The sequence below is a fragment of the Pezoporus flaviventris genome, unplaced genomic scaffold (genome assembly GCF_033815535.1).
Source record: "Pezoporus flaviventris isolate CSIRO_AGI_PZ_B2104156 unplaced genomic scaffold, CSIRO_AGI_Pfla_v1 ptg000013l, whole genome shotgun sequence".
Classification (NCBI taxonomy): domain Eukaryota; kingdom Metazoa; phylum Chordata; class Aves; order Psittaciformes; family Psittacidae; genus Pezoporus; species Pezoporus flaviventris.
This window is the reverse complement of record NW_026892561.1, coordinates 27,321,775-27,344,041: the sequence shown is the minus strand read 5'-3', so window position 1 is coordinate 27,344,041 and position 22,267 is coordinate 27,321,775. Positions and strand designations below refer to the sequence as shown.

The window sequence follows — 22,267 nt, the reverse complement described above, 5'->3', positions numbered from 1 at the left end:
CAGCAGAGTGGTACTCCTCACTGACAACCATTAGTTATTTGCAAATTTAGACAGACCTTATAAACACCAAGCTCCTGAGTGAATAAATAATGTTTCAGAGCAATAATTTGGAATAAGTCAAACTAGGAATGGTGAGAAGGCCAGGAGTATCATCCCTTTGGGACTTCCTACCACTTCTAATTAATATCTGGTACTTAAAGCATCACAGCCCATGGTTAAATCAAAGTCAGAAGAAATAAAGGATTGTTAAATCCTTCCAGAGTCTTGTGTCCCTCTCCATCCACAGTGCTCCTTAGCACCCCTGCCAAATAGACTGACTCTCTGACCTCAGTTAGAAATGTATGATTTTTGGGGGGGGACAGCCCAGGGGACCCAGCAGCCAGGCTGCCCTTGTAGCTTGCAGCTGCTCCAGGGCTCACATTGTCCCTTGTTCTCCCACTGCCTTCCCTTTCCCATCCAGCCACCCTCTCCTGCACCTTCCCAGGCTCTCCTGGCCCTCTGGCGAGCCAGTTCAGTGAGCCTCCCAAAAACTGTGCTTTGGCTTTGGCTGGCTGAGGGAGCCCAGTTGGGAGCCCACAAACACCAAAGCTGGTGCAAGAAAAGCAGAACATAGCCAGGGGTTAGATATGGGGAGCAAGGAGCAGTTGCAGTCCTAGCATGGCTAAACACTCTTAAATTATTCTGTCTTAATGACTTAGTGAGACAGCTGCAGAAGGAGGCTTCAGATAACCACATCTTAACCACAGCACCAGCGAGCACAGACAAGCTGTTGTCCCTTTTTGCCTGACAAATATAGAAGATTTGAAGGGCAAAAAAGGACAACAGCTTGTCTGTGCTTCTTGGTCTTCTATCATTGGGCCATCTAGCTATTGATGAGCAGTTCTTAAGATTATTATGTTGAATTCCAGAGCTGCTGTTGCAATGGTGGGGAAAGAACAAATTCAGCTGAGAAAAACAGTCCTTGCAAGTCAGATTTAAGGAGGCTACATTCAGCCTGGAGAAGAGAAGGCTCAAGGGGAGACCTTATAATTGCTTCTAGTACCTAAAAGGGACCTAGAAGTAACCTGGAGAGGAACTTTTTACACAGGCATCTAGTGATAGGACAAGGGGGGAAGGCTTTAAACTGAAAGAGGGGAGATTTAGCTTAGATATTACGAAAAATATCTTTACTATGAGGGTGGTGAGGCCCTGGCACAGGTTGCCCAGAGAAGCTGTGGCTGCCCCATCCCTGGCAGCGTTCAAGGCCAGGTTGGATGGAGCTTTGAGCAACCTCGTCTAGTGGAAGGTGTCCCTGCCCATGGCAGGGGGCTTGGCACTGAATGAGCTTTAAGGTCCCTTCCAACCCAAACCACTCTGTGATTCTATGATTTGGCAAAGTTTACTAATCCAGGAAATAAGAGCTTCAGGAATAAAACCTAAGGGGAAAAATCACTTCAACCAGGACATCTTTCAATTCCTTCAACAGAGCATACATATTTCAAGGCACAGGAAGCAATAATCCAAGCAAGGAACAAAGGAAGTTCATTTTTAACCATAGCATTTTACTAACTGGAGCATCTGCAACTGAAAGGTTCCCTCACTTTTTAAAAACCATGTTACTGATGCAGCAGGGTGTAGTGTAAACTTCTGACAAATTCCCCCTCTTCATTGGCTTCCATGTAAGATGTTGATCTTGCTGCTACTTTGCTCTTTAAAAGCTCTGCTGCTCTCCTAATTATTAATTGCATGAAACATGTATTCTCCCATCTTGCAAAAAGCATCACGAGACATACTCTCTGGTTGTGAAATCCACAGAAAATCATATTCGGTAGAGTTAAGATAATCCAGTAATTTGTAGGCAGCTGATTTGGAAGGATTTTGTCACAGGTAAACAGGCTTTGAAAAAAACAAAAATTGCTTTTATCTCTTCTTGCTTTCTGTTTTAGCTGTATTTCAAGTGGATTAGCATAATCTTTCCCCCACCAAACTCCACAACCCCATCTATTCCATCATTGTTCTAATTTTACAGGAAGAAAATGGCTGAAAGCAATTAATTAAAAATCTCTTCAGAGATGCATACGAGGATGCACTTATTCACTAAGAACTCACAAAATAACTGTGCATTTTAAAGCAATTTATCTGGTGCATTAAGCGTGAACAGGATGCCTTTGTTACGTACGCCCACCTTTAGCTGGTTCCCTACATGAGTATGCTTGTTGTGTAGAGATATCTACAGTAATTCAGCTCAGTCAGAGAGGATCCCCTTTTAAACTAGGTTTGAGTTTCTAGGTGGGTTTCATTTTTACTTTTTCCTGTGTGCTGAAGTTGACTAGTTTCAAGTGAGGAGTCTTTCCCTGCTGGGACCTGGATTGTCAAAAGCCATCACAGAACTTGCAAAATTCTGTCATTACACCAGAAGCCTTAACTCTGCTCCAGAATCATTCAGAGAAAATTGCCAATATTTGACAACAGAAGTTTTCTCAACAAAGACATTCTGACAAACTGAAACACCATTCCCTGAACACATGGACACCCATATGGGGGACAGTACTAACACAAACAGTAAACTACTGGCAGGAGTGAATTTATCATCAGCAAGAAGACACAAGTGTCTTCACACTATAACGTTGGACTAGGCTATTCGTAACTCTTAAGGTCTATCAAAAAAGTAAATTCCCATGTTGTAAGGTTTATTTGATTTCCTATGAACCAAATAAAAACTATAAATTTCCTTGAATTCACAGTGAGGAAGAAGGAAGCCAGGACTCTTGATCTCAAAGCTGTGCACTTCCTTAATAAAATCCCAGCACATCTGTGCTGTGAATGTAAATAAGTGCTGGCACCCAGGGTGAGGTGCAGAGGTTCTCCTAGCAGAGCAGGAAGAAGTTTTCTCTGCAGCGATCTTCCTGCTCTGTGGTGAGAGTTCATCTCTAGTGTCAATGCAGCAGCCCTGCTAGTCTGCAAGCACACTTCCCAGGCAATTTAAATATACCTAGGGAGGTTCCTAGAAGATTTCACATACTTCACTTCTCTTTTGAGCAGGAAATCTTGGACAAAAGATTTTTTTTGTCCCTCTTTGTTTCTAAGTTCACTTATACCTTTTTCAGCCTCCATTAAAACATGCTGCTGTCTACTCTTTTCCCTCTTTGTCTACTCCTTCTACTCTCTGTTCTCTTGTTTTTAGTTAAAACCCCTCACATATCACAGCCTGCTGGTGACTAGCCAGGTATCCAGATGGTACTTATGTACCACATTGGTAGGTGCCTTAGAAATAGCAGGCAGAGAAGGAAAAAATATCACTGGGAGGCTTCAGATGCTCTTTTTGATAAATGGCAATTGTAGACCTAATTAGTTGGTTCCCTCTTTTGGAGAAGCTGGGTAAGTAACAATGGTTGCAGTCCCAAGGAGAAAACAGGCAAGGACACATCTCTCGCTGCCAGGTTTTAGCTTTCCACTCAGAACAGTGTCAGGCAGATGGCTTGTCAATCTATTCTTCTTTGAAAGGCACCAGGTTTTGTCTGGGTTTGAAGATTTTTCTCAGTGCCCATCATCATACTGCCTTAGCACCACTACGCTGTGTCAACTACTTTTGCACAGATAACTGGTTTATAGAATAAAGAACAAACAACACTCACCTTAATTATGTGAGTATCCCTCCAGCAATAATCAGCTAATTGCCTCAGTAAGGCCAGAAGGATTTGGCTTTAAATCAACTACCAAAATTATTTAAGCATAAGTGCATGAATTCCTTTACAACTCCAAGGCCCACTCATTAAACATTATTTACATCTCAGAAATGCTGTTGCTTTTCTCTCTTGCATTTGACAAGGGGAAAAGTAGAAAGGATGAGGTGTCAGGAGCACCTGTGTGAGTAGGGGGCTGAACCCACCCCAAATTCAATGGTAGGGAAAATGTGTCTCCTTTCCCTTTGCTGAAACACCTCAAGAAGTCTGCCCATGGGAACTCCAAGCTGCATCATGCCTGGGGGTCCCACCAGCCTGTGCATGTCCTTCTGGGGATGGCACAGAACTGCAGAGGAATCTGCCAAGAAAGGGACCATTGCCCAAACCTGCTGCATCTGCATGTTTGACTTATACCTTAAAGTATGAGATAACATCCTTTAAACTATTTAGCTTGCTCAGTAAAACTGATACATGCTCTATTTACCTATAGAAATTTCTAGGACTTTTTTTTCACTCATATTAAGTAATCAATGTGTTTAATGTGGCAAATGCTTTAGCATGATACGGAAGTACCAGCAGCTTCATTTTAACAATTGGCTCTAGAGGGGGCAGGGGGCAAAAATCCTCAGAGTTAGCTGGTGTGCTGCACTGGATGCTGCCCATACAAAGGTACTTGGATAAGGCACTGATACGAAAGGCTTGAAATCCCACCTCCACCAAGGGATATGTGGCACAGAACTGCTGTCAAGGCCATGACCTTCAATCAATCTTTCAGACAGCTGCGTCTTTTTAAATAGTGTTTTGCAGTGTTTCAACCGTTTCTAAACGCGCAGGTCTTGGGAAGAACCCCAGTCTAGATCTGTCCCATAAGTAGAGGCAAGCTATTTCTGCTTGCCATGTATCTCAGTGCAGGAGAGACTTTCTGTGACCCACAGCAGGAGCAACAGGTGACATGAAGGTGCACTTTGAGCCTCTAGGGTCTTCAATTAAAAACCCAACATGCTTATGGAGTTGTGGGACTCTTAAGGGCTAGGGAGGAGTTAAGGTGGTCAAGGAACAGTGTTTGGTACCTACAGTCTGCCTTGGTTCTGCTGAAGTGTTTAAGCCTGTTACTGGAGCTAAAGCTTTTTCATAAGCAGTCCCAGTTCATCGCCTCCCATCTTACAAAAAATCTCTACATGTCTCTAATGCTTTTCACTGTCAATCTCAGCACTCTTTTTATATCCATTAAAGACTTTATGAAATAGGATGACCAGAAATGAAAAAAGATTCTGAGGATAGAGCATGCAATTGATTTATGTTAATGGCATTGTAATAATATTTTCAGTGTTTGATTTATTTTTTATTCTGTACACAGCTGAAATGCTGATTACTTCTCTATTCCTCTCTCATTTATAAAACAGCCACTTACATTGGGCTCCACAAATTTATTCTCGGGTCTGTCTCCAAAGCAGTTAAAATATAATTAATTTAAAATCCACTAACACACAAGAAGTTGAGGTGATTCTTTTCAGTCAATCTTACTAGAATTTATCAGTGAGCTTCACTAGCTGTCATGCTTCTCATACATTTGTCTTTGTAAAGTTCCTCTGACTTCACTGGCTTTGACACATTTAACAACTGCTAATACTAAAAGAAACTCCCACCCTGTAATTTCTATTGAAAGACACTGCAAGCCTTAGCACCCCCCCATTTGTACACAAATAAATATCACAGTCACCTGCAACACCGTCCTTAATGACTTTTGCATTTATTTGTACTGATAACTTTTATCCCTTGTACACATCAGAGACATAAAAAAGCTAAGTGTGCCAAGATGTGTTAGTTTATAAAGGCAATCAGAGAATAAATATTACTGCTTAATTTTGCCTTCATAATATATTCTGACTTGAAAACTATATTAGGTGTCAAATCACCTTACCCTAAAGGGATTAGAATATGAAAAGTGATGAAGGGAAAAAAAAATGGCTATTTTTATGGAGGAGTTTGATAATAGAAGAGATTATAGAGCATGGTGCTGAGCACAAAAAACATTTATAGTCCTGTTTGTCAACTGAAAATGAACAAACTGTTTTGAACTAAGAACAGCCTGATTATTGTCTCCAAGTTGATACAAAATCAAATACAGGTATCTCATCAGAGGTATGACAAAGCAACTTACTCTTCTGTTCATTACAAGGTGGCTGTGCACTGCCTTATTTTGGCTAGAGGGAGACAGAAATACAATATCACAAATTTTGGGATCTGCTGAAAGGTGGAAACACCAACAATAACAACACTTTGTCTTCAAAGACTTGCTAAAATTAAGGGCTAGATTTTCAAAGCAGCTTGGCATCAAGAGCACCTTTAGACTTCTCTGGCAAATGGAGAACTGAGAACATGAAATAAAATGTCTTTCATTTTCAGCCAACCCCTATAAACAGCTAGCCGTCATCACACCTTTCCTACAGGTTAGAAAACAGGCATGATGCAGACAAGTGATTTTATGCGAAGGAATTTGAAGATTGCAAATGGTCACATAAACCTGTTTTGTAGCAGTGTAACCTAGTATCAAAAGTCTCTATCTTTTGTGATTAAAGCCTGGCATTTCAAGCAGACTCACAAGAGCAAGTCCCCAGCATGAGATCCAAATGTGTATCTGTATATTTGGCTCATGAGACAGCACAGCTAGTATACAACAATATTCATAGACCTTCATGAATGATACATAACACAAAGTAGTTACTGAATTAGTAAGCATAATTTTATCTAATTGGCATATTTTTATTATTTATGTGTGTTATGGTAGCCAATTAAACCTCCAGTTGTGCCAGGTTGAAGACAAGCATATAGCCATAAAGATCAATTAAATGCATTTAGACATTGCGCATGAGTGCATTGGACAACCCCACGGAGACTGCCCAAGCTATGAGAGGAGAAGCAGCACCCGAGTTCTCCCATCCCTATGAATGCAGCAGTGGACTTTGGAGGGGTACTGAGGAGAGCCCTGCACAGAGGGCAACCTACCGGGAAAATGAGCTTGACAGGTCTGAAGTCCATAAGCATCACACCATATCAGGACATCTGGCCAGTGCCCAGTCAGGACTGAGCTCCTTGCTGCAGCCAGAGCCTTCCCACAGGCACTTCTCGCTCTGCTTATTGTCCCTCCTGAGCAAGACTGCAAATCAACTGCAGTCTGACAGGTCTACCTTTCACAGAAGAAATTGAATCCCAAACATATATACATCTGCTATGTTAGTTTTGTACCTAGATACGTACGTATTTTTGCAATGTCTCAGAGGGACAGGGCAACAATTAGCTGGACATGTTTGAGATACCACTGCACTATCCTGCTGGCCTTTCCATTTTCCTTATACGCAAAGATACCTACTCTACCAAACCAGTAATGTGCAGCAAGAGAAAACATTCCAGCTCCAGGTAACATAGTGTATACTGTTACAAAAGCAGTAATCTTTGGCCACCTTTGCTCTTGCAGGCTGTTGGCCATCCTGCAGAGTCAAGTGCATTGGGTATAGCCCAGGAGCGGTGCTGAGAAATGAGCAGGCATTATGCCTTGTACAGGGAAGCCTGCACAGACCTGGGCAACTAAACACACACACACACACATTCCCTCTGGCTGCTTCACATTCCTGGAGGGGTTATTCTTATTTCTAAACTATTTGGTGTAAGCAGCAAAGAGGGATGAAAGACTGGGACAGCAGCAGCTGCAAATGAATTGCCCTATCACAGGTACTGAATGATAACTTTGCAGCCGTCTGAGGCAGACTGAGCAATCACTAGTATCCTGGAGTGGAGAGAGGTAGAGCAGTAGTGGCCTGGCCAGGAAAGTAAAAGCTGGAAGAGTAATTGGTGACCATACTCTTTTCTAGCTCTTTCTCTCTGACTGCATTTTTTCAGGGGAGTGGATATGGTGGGGATAGGGATGTATATTTATAGCATCACAGGAACCAGACCATCAGCTCTTCTTTCAAAGAACTTGTTGCCTGCCATTAAATAGTGCTAGTATCATAAATCCAGAAGAACAACATTTTCATTCATAAGATTTCTTAGTATATACAGACACAAATCTTCCCTTTCTGAAGCAGTATCTGCATTTCAGATTCTCAGGCATACATTTCCTGGGATAGGGGGGCTTTTTTTCTATTCCTTCTTATGTGTTATCTTATATTTCTGGCTTTCATATGCACATGACTAGGAAACATTCACTTATCCAGATTTCCTTTTGCTCTCTAACTCATCTTTTTCATCTATAACTTATTTTATTTCCAGACATGAAAAAGCAGATACAAATTATATCTGACAGCATCTCCCCAGCTCCTGAGATTTCAGATGTGTCTTGCTCTGTGGTACCTCTTTTGCCAAATCTGTGTGAATAGAACAGAACATATGTCACAAAAGCAGCATTTTATCATAAATTAACCCTGATTTCTTCATTCAAATTCTAGTGATATCATCCAATTACTTCACTTTCGGCTAATTTCTGATTGTCTTTACTATCCATCCTCACAATTGAAGAATCAAACAAACAGGCTATTATGTGCAAAAAGTAGTTTTTAACATAAGACGGCAAAACATAAAAACAAATGCTGAAACCAATAAATTTCAGCAAATGCAAAGCTACAGCTGTCATCTGTATCATCAAGAGTAGCAACAGCATTACAGCTAAAAATGAAAATTCTCAAATTCAATCAATCTTACAAGATTGTACAGTACTTACTGTACCAACCCATAGCAAGAGCCGATCCCTCTTGGGGTCAATGTTTCAGCTGAAAAGGTGTGGGAAGAAGGATGACATTTTCTTATTTGAAAGCAGATGAGCAGAGGCACAGAAGAATGACCTGTATTGTCCAAAACCACACAGGCAGCCTAAAACTAAGTTAAGTCAGTCTCGCAAATCCCCGCACAATGACTAAACCCCAAATAATGTTTCCTACTCCCACATTCATAGAATTGCACCCATTTTTGCCTTATCCCCTCAGGTCAGTGCACCTGTGGGGGCTGCCTCCTCAGAAAGACAAATGCTCTGTCTAGACACAGTCCTGTCTTCAAAGCCAGCCAGCAACATTCTTCCTGAGAAAATACAAGAAATTCCTTAATTGGTAAATGCAGGATAATCTGTGCCAATGAAGGTCTTATACTGACAGAGATTAACTTTAAGCCTTGAAACATGATTCTTTTTATGGCTGCTCCAAAATTTAATTTATTTGTGCTAAATATTATTAAATGAAGCATTCACATTACCCATCGACACATCCACTCCATCTCAGGAATCACACTCCCTCACCCAACTCTTCGGTTACCTATTTAATTAGCACATTTTTTTGTGATGGACATTTGAGGATTATGAGAGCCACAGGCTTTTCAGTTGATGAGTACTACCAGGTTAATGAAGGAGGAGAATAGAGAGGAGCACAGCGTATTTTTAACTCAGTCCCAGTATTCACAAGTGAGATTTTAGATCAAGGTAAATAATGCTGAAATGCTGCCAGACTTCTTTCTCTGGATTTCTGAATGGTTTCCCTTCGCTGTTGCCATGCCAAGTTTCAAATTTGCTTTGTGCCAAACTTCATACAAACAAATTTGCAGAGAATTCATTTCAAAGTCTGACTTACACTAATATGTCTGAGCATTAGTGCTATGTCTGCTCTTTCTGTGATCGCTTAAATGAGGAACAATAAAGCCAGATTTATTTTTATCTCATCACAGCTAAGCCCTAGATTTTGCGTAAACAGATACCAAATGCACCTAAAACTCTTAAATATCTTTTTTTCAAGCGCACAAAGCAAACGTAGGAGGGAAGGGAAACTTCATTGTCTCTTTACAGGAACACTTTAAACTCCCTGTTCAAGGTTTGTTTTCCTATTACAGCTCCCAGAAACTCACATAATGCTCCAGCTGAGATCAGCAGAATCAGGCTGCTGAAGGAAATCTGTGACAAGAAACCCATGTGGAAAACCCATTATTTTTATATGTATATTTCCAAAGTTATTTTCAAATATAAATAAATTATAATATCATATTGGAACTAAAGCATTTCTTTTCCCTTGAGTATCCAAAGATATTAAGATGCCCAAAGCACTTCTAGTGCTGAGAACTGGAAGAAGACATGTGCAAAGGGCCACAAGCAGCAGGAGCAGCTCCTTGGCTTCAGATCAGGTCATCCTGCTTCCCACCAGGGCCATCACCTCCTGGGGAGAGGTGAAGACTGGCCAGAAAGCTGCAGCTAATTAGAGGTAATTAACATGGTTAGAAATCCATCCCGGCAGCTATTAGAGAGACACTCAAGGAAAAGGCAGGAGAAGATGAATCCAGACTGTTTTTCACTTTGGGTGGCTACTCGGCAAAAAATGTCAGTGGGAGAGTCGCCTCCCCTTCCTCTCTCATGTGCTGAGGAAAAATATCGGTGCAAGTTATCCGCCATCTGCACGCACCACCTACCTGTCTCTACCACTCCCTCTCTAGCTACCTTCAAATATCACAGATCATCCTTTGCCCTCTCTGCTCCCTCCCCATGGTCTCATTAGAAGGAGTCTTCCTTCACCCGAAGCCCACACTGCTATGGCACTCACTAGACAAGAGAGAAGGGTGAATATGCTTTGGTTTAGGTACCTCATTAGAGGCATACCTTGAAGGGACCAGATGTAAATTAAAAATGGCCTTTGACACTGTCTGCTTCTGATGAACTAATGAAAAGGGTTATAAGGCACGGCCCAAGCCAGGATTGTTGTGTTTCAGGGCCATCCTCTCCAATGGAAAGCAAGCACTGCTCCTGGCCAGGTTTCACAGGCTTCAGAAAGTGCACTGCTTCCCAAGCCTCCCCTTTCCCACTCCCCACCATAAAACAAAGCTCTGTGTCATTTACCCAAATGGCAGCTGCAGCTCATTTGGAGGTAGCCCAATTTTTCAGATTTGCACTTGCATTCATGGACATTTAGCCTTTTTATAAACACATAATGAGTCCGGTTCAACTGGGGATAAGCCAGGGCTGCTTCTTGTAGCAAAGCTCCCATTGCAATGAATTCATGCATGGCCTGAAAGCATGCAGCCTGGGCAGAGGGGATCCAAAAACAGTAACTCAGTTTTTACTACCCAACAAGATACACAGAACTCCCAGAAAGTTGCTTTTTTTTGTTGTTTGCAACAAAAAAGACAGTACAGTCCTTTTTCTCCCAGACAGCAACCTGACCCTGCCCCTTCAAGCCCCTGCTATGCAGCCCTTTAAAAACAACAAACCATCCAAGCAAATACTCAGAAAAGCCCCAGGCAGCCTTTTCCAGCTTTTCCTTCACTGTTGGGCATCCAGGCAGGACAATCCTGTTGCCAGTTATGGCTGGCTGAACTTTCCCCTACCACAGAGCCAGGATCCACATCATTGAGCTGGCCCATTTGTGATGTAGCCCAGGTGAGAAGCAATAAGTGCACTATACTAATCACTTCCACACTAACTAGCTCTATGTGATTTTGCCATAGGAACTCCTCTGCAGTCCAGCAGATAATGACTTTTGGGTAATGCAAGCCATACACCTCCTGCTGGGCACTCACTGGTCAACATTCTGACAGAACCAGCGCAGTCTTCTGCCAGCTGTTACTTTGCCTCACTCAGCTGTAATTCACTTTTGCATGCATTTTCCTGCACTGTCCTGTCATAAAGAGACACAGGTAAAGAGCATTATCACCTAGGTAAAATTATCCTTCTCTGCTTCAGTCCCATTTTCCCTCATTACATCTTTCCCTTGACCACAGTGAACAGCTGATCTTTTGCAGCACCTGCTCTGTAAAGTTGTGTAGACATTTACAGTGCCACTCAAGATAAGTTAAGGCTTTTAATCTTTCAGAACAATTTGCCTCACCAGCTGTTAGCTATCAGAGTCTGCTCCAGCTGACTAAGACCCTCCGGTATCTGTGTCTAAAATGCATAGTGCACTTAAAACCTGTTCAGTTCTCATTAGTTCTCTCTAGGTAGCAGTGGACTATGCAAATATTTGCAGCCCCTCACCCAAAACCGTGCTGTAGAGGACTTTATCTGAAGTTGCAGGGAGGGTGTAAAACCACAAGAGCACAAGAAGCCCACAGGGGAAGCAAGCCTAAGAATAAACCAAAAAAAAGAGAAAAACAACCAACCCAACCAACCCCAACCTCCCCATGCCTCATCCCCCCATCCCCACATAAAAGGGAAAAAAAAAAAAAAAAAAAAAAAAGAGAGAAAAAGAGAAAACCAAACCAACAAAACCCACAGCCATCTTCTGGGCAGTGCTGTGGCAGCGCACTGCCGCATGCTGATACAGACGTTAGGTCTGGGCAGTTAAATCCTTTCTCCCTCCTTTGGGCAGGAAACCTTTCATGGTCAGACACCAACATGGGATTTTAGGCTGTCCACCTAATAATAGTTATGAATACAGAATAACCAGAAAATGGAGGGTTGAGAGCATGAAAACATCACTTCAGAATTCAGTGGGAGAAAAAGTATAAACCACTCATTTTCAAGTACATGACCAGTCTCAATACAAAGTACATTTAAAGCAAAATTTTCTGGACTAGGGCAGAGAAAAGTCAGTTAATCCTTTTACTTGGAGCACATAGTTATTTCCTAGGATGTATTTTTCCTTGTTCCGTGCAAGTCCTTGTATCATGGGGGTCTTAATCTTCAGCACAATTAAGGATCTTTGGATTTTCATTTTCACAGTTACTTTGATCTCATCTTGCTGGGGGAAAAGCAGTTGCTAGCCTCACTTGTCCACAGTATTAGTTTTTCCGTTGTCTTTACAGAAGCTATCAATCTACTGACTGGCTTTTGTCATGATTTAAAAACCTCATCCCAGTAAGGTTGTTATCTTTCAGCCATATTTCACAGATATCATGAAACTGGTTTATACTGACATCTTACTTAGCATCCGGCTAACAAGACAATTGCAGGGAGATATTGCCAGAGATATAAGGCCATTATAAAATAAAGAAAGAGCTTTAAAGCTTAACAGGTTGTTTTCTGTAGAAGGGATCATAATGAAGCTCCTGTGCACAAAATAGCCATTTGCTATACAAAGACTGAAGCGGAAAAAGTGCCCCTTAATGTATAAAATAAATCCTAGAGAGTGGCTGAACAACAGCTCAATTCTAAGCTGAAGTTTTTCATGGCTTCTTGAATTATCTAATTTGCCAGAAGTGAGTGACTGCTTCTGGGAGTGTAAGGGTGCTAATATTGCATTCTGGAGTGATTAAGGTTTATCATTTAAATCTTTATAAGAGTGTTTTTAAAATGCATATTACTTTACTTTCTTGATAAACTATGATAGCTCCTTAGGAGCCATTAATACAAATTAGGGTGCACACCATACATAGTAGAAAGCCTCATGAAAAGTAGTTCTTCCACATGCAGGGTAATCAGCTTTTAAATTATATTAACTACTGCAGCTGTGATGTTTTCCCCCAAGTTTCAGGGATCAGATCACTTTTATAAAAATATTTTCTTACTGAATTTTGTTTCCTCAGATAAAAGCTCAGTTTTATGTTGTGCAAGCAGGAGGTGAAAAGCTGGGGACTGGCAAACTGCAGGCAGGGGAAGACAAAAGCCTTTCATTTGTACCAGTTAAAAATCCCCAGATACCTTTCAGAAATAATTTCTATAATCTAAAAAATACATTGCTATGCACATGCAGAGCAAAGTTTCTTGCTTGTTGCTCTTACCTCCAGGTCCTTATTTTCAGTGTCTTTTTTAACATACTGCAGCTACCTTTACCCTGCACAGCAAGCTCACTGGGGCAAATTTGTTTTCTATAAGCACAGTGGGCTTAGCTCTTTATTTCCTGTGCCACAGAACTACTGCAAACATCATCACCACCTGGAAAACCCTACCCTGGTGCATATTAAATAAACTAAAAGAAAGAAAAGTTATACTGACTTCAATTAGAGTCAGGTCAAATCACAGCATTTCACCTTGGGCTCCATCGAGCTCATTCAAGGCAAAATCAGGTCTTGAGCCAGGCACACTCTGACAGACAAAATCAGGGGACCTGGAAATAAGGTGGTTGCTGGGACAATGGTGTAAACATTAGATCAGGTATAATTACAGATGTGTTCTTCTAAAGAAGATCTTTGGCTAAAAATAGTGGCTGTGGAAAACCTGAGTGAAAGCTCCCGGATCTGTCTCATACTGGATAAAGCAACCTTGTAATCACTGCAAGTGACACATGATCTTCTCAGACCAGTTATTACAGGTCAAGGGAGGATGGCTTCATATGCATATTGTAACAAATAGAAAGACTGAATAAAACCCACCTTTGTACAGGGAAAAGACCTGATGATGGATTCTGTTTTGCTTTTCTAATGGAAGGATCCCAAACCTCTCCATGCTGTGTCCTTGCAGCAAAATTCCCCACGCTCCAGTGCTCCCATGTCAATCACAGAAAGGCAATCTCCTCTTGTGGCTGGATACAGGGTAATGTCACTTTGCAGACCTTTCCAGGTGCTTGTAAAATATGGCTGGGATCAAAATGGCCATGAGGAGTGGACAGGAGGAGAACAAGGAGGGCAGCTGTGCGCACTTAGAGAGTAGAAGAGCTGTAAGCTGCTGTAGCATTCATCTATCCTATATGGTCAGCTAAATTAATTTGGGGATTCTATAAAACCAGGGGGAAAATTCTTTCTCTCTGGCAGATGATACTTTCCGATCACCAGTTACAATTTTTTCTAGCTTTTATAGTGTCATAACTTGCTACCAATTATGGATTTGAAAACCACATGCTGGAAAAAAGCTGCTACCTTTCTATACCACATTTTTGCTCGCTAGAAGATTGCAACAGGCAGCAATGCACAACACCAAGGAGGGCTTGTTTATGTGTTAAACCTGCAGGTATCCATCTACAAAGTTCTTTATTCATCAGTGATATATCCTTCTGCTGCTACTTGTGCTATTGAGCACATCCTACACACACACATCTTCTTGACAGACTAAGACAGGTAGGATTTGGAGAGAAATGCTCTTGTACAAAAAAACCTCAAGCCAACTCCCTGCATCATATCCAGTTTCCATCATTTTTGAGGCCCATCTCCATCATTATCACATTCTGACTGAAAGCTTTGTGGTTTCAGACTTTGGCAAGACCTGTTGAAAGCAACAAAATTGAAATGTGTTAAAGCCTTTTTCAATGGCTCCTTTGTCTCACATGATCCATGATGAAATTTCTGAAGGAGTGTTTTCCTTCCCTGCAGCTCTTCCCTCTCATTTTTTTCCTATAATGAACCTACTTGCCTTAAGTACAAACTTTTACCTTTTCACACCCTTTGCACGGAAGAAGTTTAGTTTTACTATGGCAACCATGTGTCAAAGGTAGGATCCTTTCAGACTTCTGTTTCTCTCTCTCTCCTTTGAGCAAAGACTGAAATATATGTTGCAGAGAGGCTTGTAAAATCCAGTTTCTACAGATGTCGGTCTGAACTGTTTCTTTATTTATGAGGAGCATCGGACAGAGCAGGCAGATGCTGTGTCAGATTAGCTGTGCTTGTCTCACAGGTGCAGGGCAGACGGCTTTGGATGTGCTCCAGGCACCCGGGCACCAAATAGAAAGGCTGTCAGAATAATGTTGCACTTTTATTATATGAAAAGCAGTGTGAAGCACCGGGTTCCTCACTGCTTCTTGCGCGGAGAGGAGCGGCACTATGAAAGATTATAGTACAACTGGGAGGTATAGAGAAGGTGATAATTTATATGATAATATCTGATAACGGTGTATAGTGTATTCATTTGCATAAATACTGAGACACTCTCAGAGTTTATCACTTTCTGCACAGTTTTAGTCTCTACACAATTACACAGGAAGGCCTTCAGTTGCCAGGGCATGTTGTTGTGGTTTTTTTTCTTGTTAAGCTCAGCAAGCATTTGAGCAGTATTCCATTAACCCAGGTCTAGGAGGTGGTTTTGGCATAGGATGTTCCTGTTGCTGCCATATCCAGTGCCTCCAGTCATTGGCTTCGTGCCTGGTTTGATGCGAAGCATCAGCAGGGTTGTGCGAGACAGACAGTTGTAGGCAAACAGATTGGGGTGCTATAAAATTAACACCCAAGTGTCAGGAAGAACGCGAAAGCTAAAAATACTCACTGTGTGCCTACAGCCAAATTTGGAACTTGCATTAAAGAGGCTTTTTCTGTCTTTCCTCACCCTAGCTCCAGGGCATCTTCTTCCAGAGCTTTATTTCCAGAAGCGCACTTAGCCACTGCCCTGACTGCTTCGGGGTGGCCATTGGTGCCCCTTTTCACAGCCCTCTCAGAGGTGGCAGCTGAGCAGCACAGCTCCAAAGCTGTTGGCAAGTGCAAGCAAGAGTGCCAATAGTCACTTTTGTAGCACTTTCCCACCTTGCTTTCTAGAACTCCCCAGGCAGATCAACAAGAGACTAAAAACACTCAAGTCCTACTCTCTTGGAAAACTGGGAGAACTGAAGAGAGCATCAGACAGAGAATTACCCTGCCAAATGTCTAAGATGATAACCATTTAATGTATCTGCAATTCTGCTAGAGAAACTCACAACCATGTGTAATGGGCTGTGATCTCCCAAGAACATTTTCTTCAAGTGTTTGCAAAGTGGATTTTGTAACTATGGAGGGGCAGAGACAGGTACATCTTAGCTGTATTGTGCTGTTACTGCGCTCAACCACAGCAGAGAGTGAAATACAAATTCAAGCTACAGATCTGCAGAAACAACAGGCAGAAGCTAAATGTCATGCAGAGGTATACTAAAAAAGCAACATTATAAGTAAGTATTTTGTTTCCTTTCCCTTCAGCACTGCTGTTCCTTTCATTTAAAATGAGGGAGGTGGAGTTAAATTTACAAGCAGCAAGGACGTAGGAAAAGTTGGTAATAGCCATGGGGTCAATCTATAGGGATTGATCCTGCCAGTGATTGAGCTGTCTTCCATTAAATGACTGATGGAAATTCCGAGTGCTCAATTTACCTTTCCAGTACAGGATTTTTTACCCAAACTTCTTCTCTGCCTACTCCAGGACCGTCAGAAAATCTGTCCATATCACTAAAGACTTCATTTCCCTGATTACTGTAGCAATCCAACACATTGATCAAGTACAGGCAAAAATTCTTTGAGCAGTCAGGGTGACCACAGCATCTCATAGGGATCTTTGATGAAGGCAAAGAGGTTTCCTCTCAGTATGAGAGCTCCCAGAAATTATCTGAAGACACTATAAAATTCTCCTGGCAGTCTCACTGGACCTGCTAGTCACGACAGTGCCCAGAAGCCTGCATTGATTTTCCTGCGTGGGGAAGCTTTATTTCCAGAAGTGCACACACAGATTCAGGTTGCTGCAACAGTCCCTGATGAGACATTTTTGTGAGGACAAAACGCTGCCACTAAATATCACAACCAGCTCTCCACCTCCAACCCCTCCAGTATGTCTTCCCATCCCCAGAAAGTCTGGTTGGATCAATCCACCTCAGGTGTTTCAACCCCTCTGACCCATCACCAATCAATTAACTAGTCAAGAGGTTTCCTCTCAGGCTAAATATTGAAAGTTCAGCAATTATTATTTTAAACAAAACACTAAAACAGATCTCCTATAGCCTGTTAAAACTTCCCTGAGGTTTCAAAGGACCTTGACAAAAGCTGAAAGGCCCTTGTTAAAAACTGTCACCCACCAACGTTGTAGTTAACCAGTTTCAAAGCAGCCTGTCCCCCAGCAGCAGCTGCACCAAATGACATCCCGCGTGATCCTCTGCACCCACACGTGCAGGGGATCACAGCCCCAACCAGGACCAGGACTCTAACATAACACTAACAGACCCCTAACATAACATGAGTTTTAAACCACACAATTACTCCCTGGTACCAAGGGGTACAACATTAAGGAGGAAAGCAGGCTGAGGTCACTGTGTTTTGACCAAGGACATGCATCTCCTGCTGCGGAAATCAGGCAGGGTGGTATTCAGAGGCTTTTTTTTTTGTCACAATCAGTGCAGGGAAATCATGGAAATCAGATCACAGATAGATAAGCAACGAGGAAAAACCCTTGAAAAATAGGGACAAAGTATCTCTCTGATAAAACAATCACCAAGATTAGCACTGGGTAGCTCCAGCCTCAACAGCCTCACCTGAAATATGACTGAAGTCTGGTGTGCGAGGCAGTCAGCCAGGAAGGGGAAACTATTTCAGCTCAGGGTTATTTCTATTTTTAACACTTCTATGTTTATTTCTGCATTTCAAACAAAATGCAGGGAAGTCAACTATCTGTGCACTAGGTGAAACTGCAGATGAAAGACAGACTTTTCTTCAGTGGGAAAAGTCAATGATAACCAGGGCAAGTAAAGCCACCCTTCTATCCACCTGGTAAATTCCTCTCCTGGCAATTCTGGGACAAATCATCAACAGATTATGATCCCTAGATGTTGATTACGGAGCCTATGTTTCATCTGATGATTTTTAGGTCAACTCTTAGACATTCACATCAGAAAAAGAGTTCTTAACAAAATGTAGCAATTTTTCCACCCAGTTCTTTTAGCAATCTTACCCCTGACCGGGAAATAGCTGGCAAATAAAGCAGCTACCCTCTTATCCTTGGGAGATGGTTCATCCAGACACATTATGTTGTAGCAAGTAGTTAGCAATAATGAATAATTAATAAATGATGTATTTGTGTTCTCAATACCCCAAGGTTTCTGGGCACCTTCACAGAAAATAATTAAAACAATAGATTACAAATAAGATTACAAGTCCCTGGGCAAGTGGATATACATAAAGCCACAGCAACGCAAAAACAAAGAGGATGTGAATGTGATGTAGAAGCTAAAAAGTTCTTGTGCTTTGCTGTACAGACTGCACAGCTTCTGATCATGTACCACACACCACCCTAGGATCTGAAGAAGCCAAAACCAAAGGCAAATACCAGCCCTAGAAACAATATTCACAAGCCTTACTATCATGAAAACATCTTAATGCTAAAGGATGATAGCTAAGGAGGGAAAACACAGGTTTGCAGGCTATACAGATGCCTAAGACCATGAGTGAAACCAGTGTAGGATGCAGGTACCTCCTGGCCATGTCTCCTGTGAGGGCCTCTTCTAGCCAAACTTCCAGCGATTCAAATGGCTTGGAGAGCAAAGAGCAATTCCTGAACATTTCTAGTACTGTGCCTCTTACATAGAGCTGCCCATGTATTACAATTACCAAGAGCTGGGCCAGACACCATCATTAGCATAAAGAGGCAGGTTGCATCTTTTATCTTTGTATCTGATTATCTTTGGGATAATCAGAGCCTTTCCCAAGCACAGCCCTAATTGGGAGTTAAAGTAAGCAGCCTCCTCTCCTTCTGTATACAGACAAACTATTTTCAGACATCCTTCGTACCTACTTGAATAAAATGATCACCTCAGCAAAACACAGTGGGCTAAAAGCAATTTTTTCTAAGCTTCCTGGTGGAGTCACAAGGAAAGGTTTCCAGCTTCCATTTGAGAAGCCACCTGAATTACATTTAAATAAAAGAATTCACCAGTTTGAACAGTTATGAGCAAAATGCAGAATGACTCTGGGGTTGTTAAGTCTCAGGGAGCAGAAGGGAAAAGTGGCTGTTTGCAACCTGGATCACCTCTGTTTTTTCCATGCAGATGCTCAAAGAAACTTCTTCCCAGATTTTAATTTCTCTCTCAATGGTGCAACATGAAGGTTCCTGGAGGCTTAAAACCTAATATTTAATAGCTCTAGTTATGAGCACTGGGAAGCTTTCCCCACCACAGAGAAAGAGCATATCTGTCACATATGCCCATATATCCAGCCTATAGAGTTACCATTTGCCACATTATGCTTTCAGTTGTACAGCACGGTTTGGCAGTGCTACAACTTCACTGCATCCTAAGCAAGAACAAAAATCTCCCACTGACTTAAACTCAGTGATCTACCTGAAAACAAACCCCATACCTCTAAAGGCAACTCAGCTTGCCATCCAGGTGATGGTATGTGGTAAAGAAAGTGGCAAAACCTGCATGCCTAGGAGCAGAGGAAGGGAAAGCTTCCATCAGCAGTGCTCACAGTTGGTTCAGCTTCACTCAGTTGGGAAATTTCACCTTGATTTTTATTGTTTATCTCATTACATTCCCTATTACATCTGTAATTGTCTCAGAAAAGCTCATCATTAAGTTTATCTTTTCTGAACTCATCCCCAGGGCTCAATGCAGTGATGAAGAAAGTGTGAACATCCTTATGCATTAACGTAAAACTTACCAACATCAATGCTTCCCCACCTCCTTGGGCAATGACGCTTTTAGAGAGGGGAGGAAGCTGAAAGTAAGACTTGGGTGAACATATTCAAACTTTTGCATAGGTGTAGCTGCTTATCGTTATGCCATTATGCAAGAGAGGTGGTGAGCCAATGGCTGAGGAAAGGTTGCCTCTTTTCCACACTTTCAGCTGCTGAAGTCCCTTTGGTGGCAGGTCAGGATCAGCCAGTGCTAACCCCCAAGCACTGGTGCTAGTGGAAACCTCGGCAAGAGAGGCTCTGCAGGGGCACAGGACCACCCCTGAGGCCGTTGGCTGCCTGCAGGAACAGTACCAGGCCATCTACATCAATTGGACAGCACCAGTGTCCCAACACCACCTGTCATAAGGATAAGTTTGCAGCCGGCCTCAGCTCACACCAGGCTGGATGGAGGATGCTGAGTCCTGGCCACAGCTCACTAAGGTTGAGGATTTAGGTACAAAGTGTAGTTCTAGAAAAGTTACCATGCCCTTACACTTACCAAAATGTAAGTTTGAGGTCCAATAAAGCACATGCTGTTGAGCTTAGAGGTTCTCCTTCTTCATACTTGAATGCTGAAATGATTTTTAAATTTATGGGATTTGTCTGTTTGCCTGGAGAACTGTGATTAGTATGTGTTATCACACAGAAAGTGTGTAAACAATTACTGCTCCAGAGCTGTTCAACTAGGCTGCTTCCTATGAGGTTCTTCTTGGCGAGATTTTTTGTATTGTTGTGAAGATTTTTGGGTTTGTTTTTGTTATTGTTGCTTTGATTGGGTTTTCTTGGGGTTTGGTTTGTTTGGGGTTTTGGGGGGGGGTTTATTTTGTTGTTTGTTTTTCTTTTTAACAGTAGATTAAAGGGTTGTTTCTGTAGGAAATTGACATCTTAAAAATATTGAAAATGAAATGTCCCGAATCAGAGGCTAGGAATGTCTTATTTCAAGCACTAGCTACTCAATGATGAATTAATAACGGTATCTCAAATATATCTTCCATCAATATGCTTATTCAGATTCCATCAGCATTTAATTAGCATAAATTATTTGACATGAGGAGAATTCAGGCAGTCATCAGAAAGAACACTTCTCTTATAAGCTACTGAAGTTCTTGTGGTTTCTGCAAGGCAGCAATTCCTCCACCAACCCACACCCCCAGCCCCCCCCCCCAAAAAAAAAAATTCATCACAAATTAAATATTTTCACAGTAAATTTAGAGCTTAGTTTTCCCTGATTTTCTGAGGATAGGATATTGGATCTTTGGGTTTGGTTCAGGTTATCTTCTAAGTTTTATGCCAAGCAATAGCAGTTATACAAACGAAATAACAGCAGTATCTAGCTGCAGAAGGACCTTCAGCAGTCCCTGTAATACTACAGTGAGGTGATGTACCAGTAAATCACATAAACCATTTCTCATTTAAGCATCTTAATTCAAGAGAAAATGTTTATGACTATGCTAAAAAGCCTGAGTTTGGGTTGGTGTTTTTTTTTTGGGGGGGGGGGTTAAAGTCTCATAGCAGTTCAAAAGGTCTTACTGCTCTGCCTTCAAAAGGGTGCAAAGAAATGCAGACTGAATTCACGGATGGGAAAGTTAGACAGTAGAAATGTCAGCCAAATGACCAGAATGAAGAGAACGGAAAAAGCAGCTGTAGTTCCCCATTGGGATGAACAGCATCAAAATGCTCTTTTGCAAAAAAGAAGGGAACCAAGCAAGAGGGAAAGACAAGGACATGCAGGCTCCTAACAGCAGAAACAGAGATCACTTTTTCTGTGTGCCTTTCTGAAACTGAGAGAGAGAGATGCCTGCTTTAACCTGCAACAAAGAACTAAAAGCCAGATGAGTGAAACCAACGTTATTTGTATTAAGTATCACATTAAAAGCATATTATACTATTGGGTTTGTGTCACGTTTTTATCTAAATGTATTCTTTTGTCCTGAAGTTTTGTTCAGTGAAAAAGTTGATTCTAAATCTTTGATGCAGTTATTCTTTAAACTAGAACAAGGATTGCTAAGAAGTGTCCCGATCCCCAGCCTATTGCTCCAGGGAGGTCAGGAAGGGCAGTGCACCAGCACCGATACTGCTGTGCAGGCTAGAGCAGCAGAGCTGCATGTACGTCTGGAACTAGCTTCTTCCAGAGGCTACCAACAGCTGCAAAAGCTTTCTGATCTGTAGTAAAGAGCAGATCCTAGCCCCAAAGGTCTTAGGCAGTTTGTAATGGCTGACTCTCCTTTGCTTCATATGAAGAAGAAAGAACAGCTATAAAAATAAATGGAATTAATGTATACTGCAAGTGATGGGGAAAAGATGAGCCCTGCATTCAGTTACACTGTTCCAGCCCATATGATCCACTGTAAATTAGTTAATATAAAGCTCACTATCC

General features: G+C 41.8%; 1 protein-coding gene and 1 long non-coding RNA gene across 6 annotated transcripts in view; one reads left to right on the top strand and one right to left on the bottom strand.

Moving 5' to 3' along the window:
- The window catches only part of LOC133268800 (calcium-activated potassium channel subunit beta-2), a 154,058-nt gene that overhangs the window by 60,305 nt on the left and 71,486 nt on the right, over positions 1-22,267 (top strand). The window lies entirely within an intron of this gene.
- Positions 7,203-22,267, bottom strand: part of LOC133268802 (uncharacterized) — a 46,744-nt gene continuing 31,679 nt past the window's right edge. Inside the window, exons 2-4 of the long non-coding RNA XR_009743168.1 lie at positions 8,603-8,732; positions 8,380-8,528; positions 7,203-8,026 (exon numbers count right to left, since the gene is read on the bottom strand). This is a non-coding gene — a long non-coding RNA (uncharacterized LOC133268802). The remainder of the gene's footprint in view (positions 8,027-8,379; positions 8,529-8,602; positions 8,733-22,267) is intronic.